Below are 14,375 nucleotides of genomic sequence, written 5' to 3'. Positions count from 1 at the left end.
TTTTTTTTTTTAGCATGTCCCTGATTTTGTTGAATGTTCTCGGCTGCAGGCAGCATATGCAAGCCTTTCTTTTTCTTTCTTTTGTTCGCTCTTTTGTGCTTTCTTGCGCGCCTGTGGCACCATGGTTAAAAGTTAACCGTGAAGTTTAATATCCCATAATTCGTTCAAATGTACAGAGCATGATATAGTTAGAGATGAGACTGAACAAATCCAGAGTGTTAAATTCTAGCTAGGTACTGTTGACTGCTGAAGGTTCTGAGCCTGTGGTCTATTGTCTTTTAATACTGGAGTCTGAGGAAGAATAAAAATTATATTAGTCCTAAACTAGACTTTACCCCTGAAGAATCAGAAAAATTAAAAAAGAATTGAAAAGGGAATAATTTTTTTCAAAATAAGTTATCAGTGTTATTTAATGCTATGTCTGTATGTCATGTAAAATCATCTCACATACTACCAATTGTATGTCTCCCATGTTGGTCTAAGGCAGTAGATTCTACCTTGTGCTCTGGGAGCCCTGGGTTCTTCTGGGGTGAGTAGTGAACTGTATCAAGATGGGGCAGTAGCAGGTGGGGTTGTGAGGCTATACCCCTAAGTTAGAGCAGCTTTGCTCTTATTCAGTTCTATGAAATACTAAATTTTTTAAAGGGTGACATTGCTAGAAAATAAAAATCTTGAAAGCCACCAGCCTACAAATTAATAGCATCCAGTTATTTATTACACACCAACTGTGGGCCAGGTACTTTATATACTTTAAATTTATCTCTACTCTCAAAATAATTGTTATTAGTGGTTGAGGCAATTGACACTAAGAAAGTAAGGAAGCTTTCCACAGTTATCCAGTCAGTAAGTGGCAGAATTGGCATTCTAACCTAGTCTCTCTGCTTCCTTTCTATTTTTATATCCTGTTTGGGAATTCTTTTAATTCAACAAACATTTATTGAGATTCTACTACTTTCTAAGTGTTTATTAGGTTCTGGGGTTAGAAACCACAGTCTGTTGGAAGAGAAAAGCATGTAAATAAATATTGACACAAAGTGTTTTAAAGTGCTATGCTCTGATGAGACATGGAGTAAAGAATGGCGGATTCCACCTGGTGGGGTGAGAGAATGAACGGTCATTTAGTCTTCATAAAGGTGGTGATCCTGCAGTGCACAGTAACAAATAGGAGTGCTGGCAGCAATGACAGTGGAGAGTTGGGGAGGCCAGATTTTAATGGGCTTCATGTATCATCCATACAAAAATTCAGAGCCCCGCGGTCTGGGAATTGCATCATTTAATTGATTTATGTTCATGTGTTTTGTTTTTCCCTTTTGCTCTCCCCTAATAGTTGTTTTAAAATTCCAGACTTAGGTGAGGAATCTGAGGAAGAGGTTTGTTGCCATTTTAGGAGGAAAATGGAAAGATATCTGAAAAAACATAGAAAGGTATTTGGAAGAGAAACCCCTCTCCCACCAAGGGGTATAGTCTTTAGATAGTGGAGAGCCAGAGAAAGATTGTGTTGTTAATTTATCATGCTGTAGCTCTGAAGTCTCCATGACCCACATGATCCAGCTAAACTCGCTTCACGGCTCCAATTTCACAGCCTGGGGAAGCCTTCTGTCTACCCCAACACTTTTTTCCCCACGACTTATTCTCTCATGGCCCATTTGTCTTTTGATTTTCTCTTCCTCCAGTGCTGCTTTTGTGTTGCACCAAGGATGACGCCAACCAAACATGAAAGTCAACGTCTAAAAGAATTCACTTACACAAAAGCTCAAATGAGCATTGTAGATTTTACAAAAGATTTCTCAAAGGAGTTAGGAGAAAAATTTATAGCAGTCCTGCAAAAGCCCACTTTTAGACTTTCCTTTTCTCTCCAAATTCCATTTTTATGAAGTATCCAGCCTAAGGCACCTTTCCTCATTTCCTGATTACCTGTTGGAACTTCAAATTTTTCTTTTTATTATTGAAAATGCATCCATTACCCAAGCCTAGTAACAGATCTGGACTGAGGTCTAGAGATTAAGAGAGATTTCAAACCCCAAGCATTTATAAAAGCTTGTTCATCCCATCTCCCACAACTTTCAGACCAAAATATAATGTTCTTCATAAGAACAAACCTGGAGCATAATTTTCCATAGCTGGTTATAAAAGGCAACAGTAGACTCTTTGTCCAGAAAGGGTAGAGCCTTACCACTGTTTGTAGTGGGCAATCTCCTTTGAAGAATGGAATTATCTTTATTAATCCCTGGGTTGAAGGGAGAGAATACATGTCAGAACCAAGATTAGATAGGCAAGAGAGCAGACTCTCTTTTCATCTTGTCAATGGAAAGAGTCAAGGTATTTAAGAAAAAGTTAAGTGGTGGGTGTCAATATGACATCACGCACTTGGCAACAGGATGGGAGCTTTGAAGTGAGGGCCTAGGCAAAGGCTTTGGTGTCAGTCCTTCAGATACCTGTCTCATTGCTGTTCATGGATCCACTTCTAACCTCAACCATGTGTCTTCTCCCTAGAGGTCTGCCTGAACATGGGGATGGGAGAGGTATATTGAGATGCACTCCCTCCCTCAGAGATTTCAAAATAATTGTGTCTCGCATTGGAATCCTTTCTTAGGTAAAATTTTGCTTGTAAGCCTCAAATATAAAACCGATAAAATTAAAGAACTGTGGTTGAAATGCTGTGGTTGGGAGCCCCTCCATCCTTTTTGCCACACCACCCCTCTGAACTCATGTCAAGACTCCAGAGTTCCTTCTGGGGCTCTAGAGATTGAAGGAGTTCAGTTTGAAGCACCCCCACCCCACCTCATGAATCTGGAGATAGTGTATGTAAGCTTTTTGAATTATCCTTTGGTGGCCAGAGGTCTTTGGGAAGAGTCTGGGATGAAGGGGTCTGAATTGTGGAGACTTTTGGTACAGATTCTAACTCTAAGTGACCTCAAGGTTTTCAGAAGAGGATTTTGCATCTTACTGGCCCATAAAGTGGTCTGATGAGGTACCTTTGTTGTATCCCCAGGGCCATGGGTAAAGCAGAGTGAGGGAAATAGCTCTCTCCATTCTCTCTACCATGCGGAAAGCAGAATTTATTAAGGTATCTTTTCTGGCCTTCTTTTTGTTCTTTCTCCATTGTCAGATTTTCTGTAGACATCCTTTAAGTGGTATGAGACCTAAGTTACCTTCTCTTACTAGCTAAGGTCTCTTTATAATACCCTCATCATCTAGTATATCTTTTCCTTCAAAAGGAGCCTGGTATAGGGTTGTTGGGGGAAGAGGAAGAGGAGGGGAGAGTCAATGTCTCTTGCGCCTCTGTGAGACCCAAATGGCCTGGGTCTTGCTCTGGCTCCAGATCAGATTTTCAAGAGCCATGTGAGTCAGATGTAATCAGACCAGCCCACCCAAGTTTTTCTAGCCCCAGGAATAATCCTTGGTAACTGAGTCCAGGAATACAGCCTGAAGAGCTGGTGACAGAGTTCAGAACCTTACTGGCAGGAATTTTGTGTTTAACCTTGGCCAACACCCAGCTGTGTCCTTATTCCTTACCTGCTTCAGTTCCTTCAGACAGAAGAGAATTAGGGTGAAGGTTGGGAATTATATTGCAAATGATCCCCTCAGCATCTAGGAAAGTATCCAAAAGTATTTCACAGAAGAGAAAGGAAATGAATAGGTTCAAGATATAGGAAGAAACAAGAAGGCCTCACTCTAAGGCAATTTGTTCTTATATATAGCAAATAAGCCATGAGTGACTGGACCCTCCTCAAATTCTTGCTTCATTCCCATATCCCATGAAAAACATTCTAATAGTACAGCCCTGTTTCACTTTTCTGTTTCCCAGCCAGAAAACTGGTATGATAGGTCAAGTTGTCATTAAGAGTGAATGTTGGGGCTGGCTGCCTATCACCAGGGTCAGGGCCCACAGTAGATGTAGTCATCAGGACTCTGCCACCCCAGGCACAGAGTGGCAAAAGCAACAGTAGTGGTCATGCAGTTCTGGCAATAACTTTCTTTCCCTGGTACATGGGGTTGGGGAGTGTTGACTACTGGAGCCTCAAGCCCAGACAGTTCTGTTCTTACTCTGCCCACTAATTACTGCATCACTTATATCACTTACATCTCCTGGCCTTGATCACTATAAGATTTGGGTTTATGTGGGGTTTTGTTTATGACTCTATCTAAAGAATATGATCTACACATTTATAACAGGTTCAAATAATCTACAAAATAACTTTCTTTTCTATATTGCATATAATTTCTATTTTGAAGTATCATTCCTATCTAGTGGGAGAAAGTTAATGTCAGTCTGTTTGGGCATGCACTGGAGATACTTCTAAATGAGAGGTGGAGGTAGAGAATGCATTTGATCCGTGAGGTTGTGCGCCTATGCTGGCATCTGCAGAGATGTCTAACAGTCCTTTGGGTCCTCAGTCATCTGTCCACACAGGTTGCTTTTGATTCATTCTTCATTCATATCTGAAAACCCCTTTTGGATCTATGGACATTTTGGCCTCTCAGGATTGATTCTACAACTCCCGTGCCACATGGAGGCACAGGAAACTCTCCAAGTCTCTCTAAAGCCCTGTCTGCCTACTCATAACAGGCAGTCATTTCTTCTCAAATGTCTTTTCAGCTTCTTCGGCACAAGTTTTCTTTACTCTTGAAGCACATAAACATCCTATTGGGGTGTTTTGGGATTCAAAACAGGACAGCCAGCAGAAATTAACTTAGAGCATAAGGTTATATATTATCTCCCATAACAGGAAGAGTGAAAGACAAAACGGACTGTCAAATAAGATGATTTTTATTCAAGCTGTTGCAATAGGGAGACTATTCATCAATGAGGAAGTTTTCTAAGAAGGGGAAGGGGAACTTGGATTTTAATAAAAGCAGGTAAACAAGGGAGTCATTCACAGTCTCATGAGAGTCATGAAGAAAGATAGAGATGGGTCCTATTTCAGCACATTGGAGAGCTTTGCTGGTAGATGTTTCTTGGAACACAAAAAAGTGATGGGACTTTGGAAAACAAAAGTGTGGGGGAGTCTATAGCCATGCCACCCTGAACAAGCTCGATCCCGTCTGATCTTGGAAGCTAAGCAAGGTCGGGCCTGGTTAGTACCGTAGAGCCTTACCACTGTTTGTAGTGGGCAATCTCCTTTGAAGAATGGAATTATCTTTATTAATCCCTGGGTTGAAGGGAGAGAATACATGTCAGAACCAAGATTAGATAGGCAAGAGAGCAGACTCTCTTTTCATCTTGTCAATGGAAAGAGTCAAGGTATTTAAGAAAAAGTTAAGTGGTGGGTGTCAATATGACATCACGCACTTGGCAACAGGATGGGAGCTTTGAAGTGAGGGCCTAGGCAAAGGCTTTGGTGTCAGTCCTTCAGATACCCGTCTCATTGCTGTTCATGGATCCACTTCTAACTTCAACCATGTGTCTTCTCCCTAGAGGTCTGCCTGAACATGGGGATGGGAGAGGTATATTGAGATGCACTCCCTCCCTCAGAGATTTCAAAATAATTGTGTCTCGCATTGGAATCCTTTCTTAGGTAAAATTTTGCTTGTAAGCCTCAAATATAAAACCGATAAAATTAAAGAACTGTGGTTGAAATGCTGTGGTTGGGAGCCCCTCCATCCTTTTTGCCACACCACCCCTCTGAACTCATGTCAAGACTCCAGAGTTCCTTCTGGGGCTCTAGAGATTGAAGGAGTTCAGTTTGAAGCACCCCCACCCCACCTCATGAATCTGGAGATAGTGTATGTAAGCTTTTTGAATTATCCTTTGGTAGCCAGAGGTCTTTGGGAAGAGTCTGGGATGAAGGGGTCTGAATTGTGGAGACTTTTGGTACAGATTCTAACTCTAAGTGACCTCAAGGTTTTCAGAAGAGGATTTTGCATCTTACTGGCCCATAAAGTGGTCTGATGAGGTACCTTTGTTGTATCCCCAGGGCCATGGGTAAAGCAGAGTGAGGGAAATAGCTCTCTCCATTCTCTCTACCATGCGGAAAGCAGAATTTATTAAGGTATCTTTTCTGGCCTTCTTTTTGTTCTTTCTCCATTGTCAGATTTTCTGTAGACATCCTTTAAGTGGTATGAGACCTAAGTTACCTTCTCTTACTAGCTAAGGTCTCTTTATAATACCCTCATCATCCAGTATATCTTTTCCTTCAAAAGGAGCCTGGTATAGGGTTGTTGGGGGAAGAGGAAGAGGAGGGGAGAGTCAATGTCTCTTGCGCCTCTGTGAGACCCAAATGGCCTGGGTCTTGCTCTGGCTCCAGATCAGATTTTCAAGAGCCATGTGAGTCAGATGTAATCAGACCAGCCCACCCAAGTTTTTCTAGCCCCAGGAATAATCCTTGGTAACTGAGTCCAGGAATACAGCCTGAAGAGCTGGTGACAGAGTTCAGAACCTTACTGGCAGGAATTTTGTGTTTAACCTTGGCCAACACCCAGCTGTGTCCTTATTCCTTACCTGCTTCAGTTCCTTCAGACAGAAGAGAATTAGGGTGAAGGTTGGGAATTATATTGCAAATGATCCCCTCAGCATCTAGGAAAGTATCCAAAAGTATTTCACAGAAGAGAAAGGAAATGAATAGGTTCAAGATATAGGAAGAAACAAGAAGGCCTCACTCTAAGGCAATTTGTTCTTATATATAGCAAATAAGCCATGAGTGACTGGACCCTCCTCAAATTCTTGCTTCATTCCCATATCCCATGAAAAACATTCTAATAGTACAGCCCTGTTTCACTTTTCTGTTTCCCAGCCAGAAAACTGGTATGATAGGTCAAGTTGTCATTAAGAGTGAATGTTGGGGCTGGCTGCCTATCACCAGGGTCAGGGCCCACAGTAGATGTAGTCATCAGGACTCTGCCACCCCAGGCACAGAGTGGCAAAAGCAACAGTAGTGGTCATGCAGTTCTGGCAATAACTTTCTTTCCCTGGTACATGGGGTTGGGGAGTGTTGACTACTGGAGCCTCAAGCCCAGACAGTTCTGTTCTTACTCTGCCCACTAATTACTTCATCACTTATATCACTTACATCTCCTGGCCTTGATCACTATAAGATTTGGGTTTATGTGGGGTTTTGTTTATGACTCTATCTAAAGAATATGATCTACACATTTATAACAGGTTCAAATAATCTACAAAATAACTTTCTTTTCTATATTGCATATAATTTCTATTTTGAAGTATCATTCCTATCTAGTGGGAGAAAGTTAATGTCAGTCTGTTTGGGCATGCACTGGAGATACTTCTAAATGAGAGGTGGAGGTAGAGAATGCATTTGATCCGTGAGGTTGTGCGCCTATGCTGGCATCTGCAGAGATGTCTAACAGTCGTTTGGGTCTGCAGGGATGTCTAACAGTCCTTTGGGTCCTCAGTCATCTGTCCACACAGGTTGCTTTCGATTCATTCTTCATTCATATCTGAAAACCCCTTTTGGATCTATGGACATTTTGGCCTCTCAGGATTGATTCTACAACTCCCGTGCCACATGGAGGCACAGGAAACTCTCCAAGTCTCTCTAAAGCCCTGTCTGCCTACTCATAACAGGCAGTCATTTCTTCTCAAATGTCTTTTCAGCTTCTTCGGCACAAGTTTTCTTTACTCTTGAAGCACATAAACATCCTATTGGGGTGTTTTGGGATTCAAAACAGGACAGCCAGCAGAAATTAACTTAGAGCATAAGGTTATGTATTATCTCCCATAACAGGAAGAGTGAAAGACAAAACGGACTGTCAAATAAGATGATTTTTATTCAAGCTGTTGCAATAGGGAGACTATTCATCAATGAGGAAGTTTTCTAAGAAGGGGAAGGGGAACTTGGATTTTAATAAAAGCAGGTAAACAAGGGAGTCATTCACAGTCTCATGAGAGTCATGAAGAAGGATAGAGATGGGTCCTATTTCAGCACATTGGAGAGCTTTGCTGGTAGATGTTTCTTGGAACACAAAAAAGTGATGGGACCTTGGAGAACAAAAGTGTGGGGGAGTCTATAGCCATGCCACCCTGAACAAGCTCGATCCCGTCTGATCTTGGAAGCTAAGCAAGGTCGGGCCTGGTTAGTACTTGGATGGGAGACCACCTAGGAAGACTGGGTGCTGTAGGCATAAAAAATAAAAAATAAGGGATTGTAAGTGGACAAGGTCCTTGCAAATTGTGAGGTCAACCAAGGATTGCCTCACCTAAAAAAAAAAAGTGGGGGAGAATTTCTTAAACAGCTCTGTTTTCTGAGAGCACAGGGCTCAGGTAAAGTTCAGCATTGTCAGTCTGTCCTTTTGTTCAAAGCAAATGAATGTCGCTTCTCATTGAACAACTCAGAGGTGATCCTGAATCCCTTGAATGGAGTGCAGCATGGTCAAAGAAATAGTCTCTCAAGAACTTTCTGTTGCCTCTATTCCTGCAAAACCAGTTGAACCATCTGCAGAGAAGTGGTGGCAAAGGTCAGTTATTTTGGGGTACAGATCAGGCATCTTAAAAGAAGGATGATTAAAATGAAAAGGGGAAATATTAACATGGAAAGTTGTATTAAAGAACCCTGATCAATTCCAACAGGCCAATGGAGAAAAACATTCAATTATGCAGCATTACTCATTGAGTGAGTTTCTTGAAGCTCTGGAGTGAGGATGTCGATGCTCTTGGTGATGTTTTGTCCACAGTCAGGTGACCTCTTATATAAGGGCAAGCATGACTCAAACATTTTGCCAGATTTCCTCAATAGTTCAGACGGTGGCTTGTCCAGAGAGAATTACAGCTCATGCATGGTCTGCTATGATGGTGAGTCCTTCGAGGTTTATTCAAGTCATTGAACCTCAGTTTGCAGGGCTTCTTCAGATCTGGGGGAAAATGGCCAGCTGCAAGGCAACTTAGCATCCTAATACAGATATGGAGAGTCAAGTTATAAGTCTCAGTAATGCTACCAGGCAGGAGGGAGATAAATAGAAAAAGTAGGTTTAGAAGTTTGTAGCCAAATAGTGAAAGAATCTGGAAGAATTGAAAATTTGGGCAAGGTAACAGGAACCCATTCAATTTGCATGTGGGTACCAAAACTAGTTTTTCCACAGGGAGGAAAGAAGTCAATTAATCTTTACTGAACAAGACAGAGTTTGCATATTTATCACCTACAATTTACAGAGAGCTGTAAAATAGCTCAAAGATACTGAAAATCTCATAAATAAACTCATCAAACATAGCCAGCTCTGATCACAATTAAATTCCTTTTCAGGAACCTTCTGAAAACTTTCTATACCGTTACACATCTTTTACAGCAAAACTTCTCAAAGTGACAAAACATAAACATATTCATTGATAGACCCAAATATATATAACCTATGTATAGCATATAAAAATAAGAAACAGAAGCTCATAAACTTAAATTATACTTGGTAACACTATTTCAGTGTCCTATATTTTTAGAAATGATCTTGGTATCTAATGAATATTTATTAAACTCAATTTAGTATCAGTCCTAAGTTTTCAGGTACCAAAGATCTTGGAAATTGTCTTCAAGCTAACTTACTATAAAAACCCAATTACAGTTAAAGTTTTGTCAGAATAATGATTCGATGTGGTTAAACAAAAATTTACATTTTCTATAATTTTATATTTTTAGTAGAAATAATGCTAACTTATTCTATCAGTTAATCTGGATAAGTTTAGGAAGAAGATAATCAAATAGAGTATAAATGAATGTTTGCATTATACTTAACTCTAATTCAGAGAAAACAGAGCTCTTTTTATTAAACTGAAATTATTGGACTAGTCTTGTTTGTCAGAGATTTACCTACATTCTGAGACCTTGAATTTTAAAAAATTTCTGAGTTAGTTTCTTTAAGAATACCTATTTTTTCACACTGAAAATATTTCAGGCTCAATTTCCTTTATTTCTGGGAATTTTAGGAGTATTCAATTTACATAAGAGCTTTTTAAAAATCTCCAACCCAATCAGAATACAATAAGCTCCTTTAAGAGATTTTGTAATTTAATTTGGGAAAATCACCCAGAGATAGAGAAATACTACACACTCACATAATGAGGTTTTCTGAGGCTTTTCTGAATTACAGACATATAAACACATAGACATAAAGAGAAAGAGAGAGACACAGCTTCAATTCTAAACTTTCAGCCATGGGTTAAATTTGGTCTTCCTTTTTGTTCCCAATTTTCTATCCCATCTTGCCCTTGGAAATTCTCCCCATTCCTCAGAGCTTATTCTAAATGCACCTCTTCCTTGAAGTCTTAGTCCTCAGCAGGGTGTTATTTTTGCCACGACCACTGCTTTTCTCTGATCACTTCAATCCTGGAATTATAGTTTTTTAAAAATGTATGATCATCATTTTCTCTTTAAATCTAAACTCAGTAATGGCAGAGACTAGATTATCTTTCCTTCAACAGGATTAGCGCTTCATACAAATTATTTCATTTAATCCTAGGCTCTGTGCTGAGTGCTTTATATCCAGGCTCTGTGCTGGGTGCTTTATATACTTATTTCTAAACTTTACAGCAACTTTGTAAGATAGATGACACTGTCCCCATTTTACAGAGGAAACAAACTGAGGCTCAGTAAGGTTATCCCACTTGTCCTAAGTCATGATGCCTCTGGGTGTCAGTATAAGGATTTGAACTTATATCTGTCTGACTTCAAAGCTCTGAGTCAGACTGCTGAGTATGGTTGGACTACCTTGGAGAAAGCTTAGGTCAAATATTCCAGAAAACAAGTCATAGGTAAGTCTTGACCTAGGGAGTCTGTGTACCTTGGGCACTTAATAGTAAATTAGACCATACCAGTGACCTGAGGGCCCCTCCAGCCCTCAGTTAGAGGAGCCCAGGTAGGAGCCAAGACCAGCAAGTAGTGACATGCTGTGTGCAGGTGGGGCTGAAGTTCCCAGGGGGCAGAGGGCCCCTCTCACCTGGAACCACTCTCAACCAGGCAATGAGAGCCAGGGGGACTGCCAGGGAACAACAAGAGCCATACATATCAGAAGCTCGCTCTTCCCAATGAGGCCATAAGTCACATTTCTTATTTGAAGATCAGTGCCCAGCACTGGGCCATTCATGGAAGAGATGCTGTGTATGTGAATAAGCTCAATGATAACCAGTACCACATGAATTTTAACCCCTCAGGTTTGCAATAAATGGCCTCAATCAGTCTAACCAATGGTAATGTCAGGAGTGAGGAAGATAAGGGCCACTGCTTTTACTTGAGAAAGGAAGCAGCTCCCTCACCCTCTGCAGAAAATCAGAGCCAGCAGTGAGAGCAGAGAGCTTTAGGACACACTCACTGTGTTTTAGGCACTTTGCAGATATGATCATATTTATTTGTCACAGTCACCTCATGAGTGAGCACTATTATTATCCTCCTCAAGTTCCCAGTGAGTAAACAGGTACAGAGCAATTTAAGTCCCTTGTCCTATATCACAAGTAAGTGGCGGTAGCAGGATTTGAACCCAGATTGAATCCAAAGACTGCTCTTAACTACTGCATTATAATGTGGCATCTCCAAGCAAAAATAACATGGGGGATCATTGTAATAATGACCTTCCATGAATGACACCTTCTTTTGCAACCCGTCATTGCTGTCTCTCTCATCTTCCCCCGTTCCCCCACATATGGGATAATTCTGTGACTCACTTTGACTAACAGATTATGACTGAAGTGACATTGTAAGAGTCCCAGAGCCCAGACTTCAGGAGGCTTTGCAACTTCCACTCTTACCCTCTTGGAATTCCAACATTGCCATGTTAGGAGGAAGTCCAGGTGGTCCTCCTGGAGGATGAGAGATCAGGTGGAACAGAGCTAAAGTTCTCCAGCCCACAGCAAGCACCAATTGCCAGTTGAGTAAGACTCTCTTGGATGTTCCAGCTTTAGATGAGTTCCCGCTGCCTGCAGCTGCACCTGTGAGCCCAGGCAAAACCAACAGAAGGACCTCCCTGTCAATCCATAAAATCAGAAAAAAATAAACCATTGTTTTAAGCTGCTAAGTTTTCAGGTAATTTGTAATGTAGCAATAGATAACTGAAATAGGTAGATTTTAAATTTGTTGTTTATCTCAGACTACCTGCTTTTTAGCAATTTACAGTGACATAATATAGAATCACAGGATATTTGAGCAGGAGGGACCATAATGTAGCATCTAATCAGAAGCTTTTATTTTATAAAGAAAGAAACTGAGACCCAGAGAGAAGTGACTTCTCCCAAACCACAGTTTCTTATAGCCTGAGTCAGGGCTAAATCTGCCTCCAGTGTCTTGTCTAGAGTTCTCTTTGCTATAGAGTACTGCCTAACTATGTGTGCAGTTAGAGGATGAAAAAACTATTTTCAACTAATTTCAAGGATAAACACTAAAAGCTGTTCGTAATTTATAGTCTTAAATGCTCATGACATCCATGCAAAGAGATCCATATGCCAAGGGCTCATTAAATGCCAGGAAGCAATTACTGGAGACAAGGCAATGAATTGTCATAATTGAGTATATATTGTCTCTCATGGGATCTGTGCGTTTATGGATGTGCCAGCTCCCGGTAGATCAGTTGTTTCCCTCTTGGCTTGCGCATTGGAGTCAGCTGGGGAGTTTTAAAGAACATCTGAGGTGTGGCCTAGGCATCGAGAGATTTAAAACTGCCCAGGGTGACTCTAATGAGCACCTGGGACTGAAAATCCCTGCTCTGGACTCTGAGTTCCTGGGGGGCAGGATTTTCATCTTTGTACCCGCGTGGAGCACCATGCCACAGAGCACTGTTGATTGAAACCAGGGACACGATGATGAAAGTGCTCGCAGAGAGCAGTTACGGCAGAATGGAAAATACATGGGCTTTGACATCAAAAACATCTGTCTTTGCCTCTTAATTTTGATATTTAATAACTGTATAACCTTACATACAACAGACTGTCCGAGCCACCTATAAAGTGGTGTAAGGATGATACAGACTTCCCAGGGATGTTAGGAAGTTTAGCCGAGATTGTTTAGCTTTTGAAAAGCTCCTTGATAACAGTAAAGACCTTGTCAAGTATTGTTATTTCTATTCGAAATGGAAATAGAGAAGCTTTTTGAAAAGAAATGCTAAAATCAATTAAAGGTCACTGTAAGAATTTAAGCAAAATGGAGAGTTATTAAAAAAAATCAAGTACAACTACCCGATTCCTCCATAAGTACATTTAAGTATTTTTGTTGTTTCTCCTTCCAGATTTTTTCCTTGTTGTTTATATGTATGCCTGCACACATGCAAACACATATGCACAAAAACACAATTTAGAAAATCCACATATAGTGTTATATTGCGCTTATTTTCCATGTTAATAACTATCATTGCTTATAACCATGAGTTGTAATTATTGTGATGCTTTTCTAACCTAGTGATTTGGTGAGCAACTGAAGGAGGTAATATGGTTAGGATGAAGTGGAAACAAGAGCAAAGCCAGTGCAAATCTGCAGAAAAATTACACATTTGGGGTGCCTAATGATTACTAAAAATTATCTGCAAGGTTCCTCTGAGGCTTACCTATTTTCTCCTCTGAAAAGACGGATGTTTCTCACAAGAGCTTGGAAATTGACACAGATGGAACAAGGGTATTCGATCCTGACCTTCCTAGAGAGTCTTTCTTCTCTAGAAAGGCCTTGGTCACAGCCCCCAAAATCCTTTTGGCCAGCAACGTTTATGTGCACATGGTTTCAAAGGTACAAGGAATGGAATGGAAGGAGGATCAAAAAGTGCCTATTAAAGTTAACTATTAATTTAGAGAAAGCAAGTTTTTATACTTAAGCCAACCTAGAGTTGATCCAAAAGTCAACACTTAAAAGAGCCAGAGCAAACACAAAGGCCACATCTCTGAGGGTGATCCAGCTTTAGGAAGGACATGAAGACAATGGAACACTTTCCGGCTCAAGTCTCCCGTTTTTCTGGACTTAATTCCTAATAGCACCGGAGCTTCCACGTGTCTGTTGGCTGGGGGCCTTGCCCATAAGGGGACAGTGTTTACAGAATCGATGGGGAACAGAGAAAGGGCAACTGTAAATCAGAAAGAAGAGGCCCCTTTTAAGGATATTCCCAGCATAGGTATGCCGAGCGTGGCTCTTCAAAAGCAGGCCTTTGCGTGAGTGATTTCTTGTTTTGCCCGGACACCACTCCTCAGAACAGGCTTGAAATTCTTCTTTGAAAACTGTCTTTAGAGGTGCAATAAAGAAATCCAGTTCATTTCTTTTTTATAGTACCTTCTGATTTTTTTTTTTTTTTTTTTTGGCATGAAGATCTTGTTTAGAATACAAAGAACTCGGCTTAGAGTTGGAGAAAGCTGTGTGTGAATTTCAATTAATTGATTTAATAACTGTGTGATCTTGGACAAATTGTATCTCATCTATTTTTCTTAATTTCCTTATGTATAAAGAGGGGGTTATGACCCTTACCTA

At 40.6% G+C, this 14,375-nt stretch overlaps 1 pseudogene; it reads left to right on the top strand.

The window, feature by feature from the left end:
• Positions 1 to 7,963: 7,963 nt before the first annotated feature.
• On the top strand, positions 7,964 to 8,082 carry LOC111741971 (annotated as a pseudogene).
• The last annotated feature ends 6,293 nt before the right edge of the window (positions 8,083 to 14,375 follow it).

The sequence above is a fragment of the Pteropus vampyrus genome, unplaced genomic scaffold (genome assembly GCF_000151845.1).
Source record: "Pteropus vampyrus isolate Shadow unplaced genomic scaffold, Pvam_2.0 Scaffold84, whole genome shotgun sequence".
Lineage (NCBI taxonomy): Eukaryota > Metazoa > Chordata > Mammalia > Chiroptera > Pteropodidae > Pteropus > Pteropus vampyrus.
Note: the sequence above shows the minus strand (reverse complement) of the source record. Positions and strands in the feature narration are given on the sequence as shown.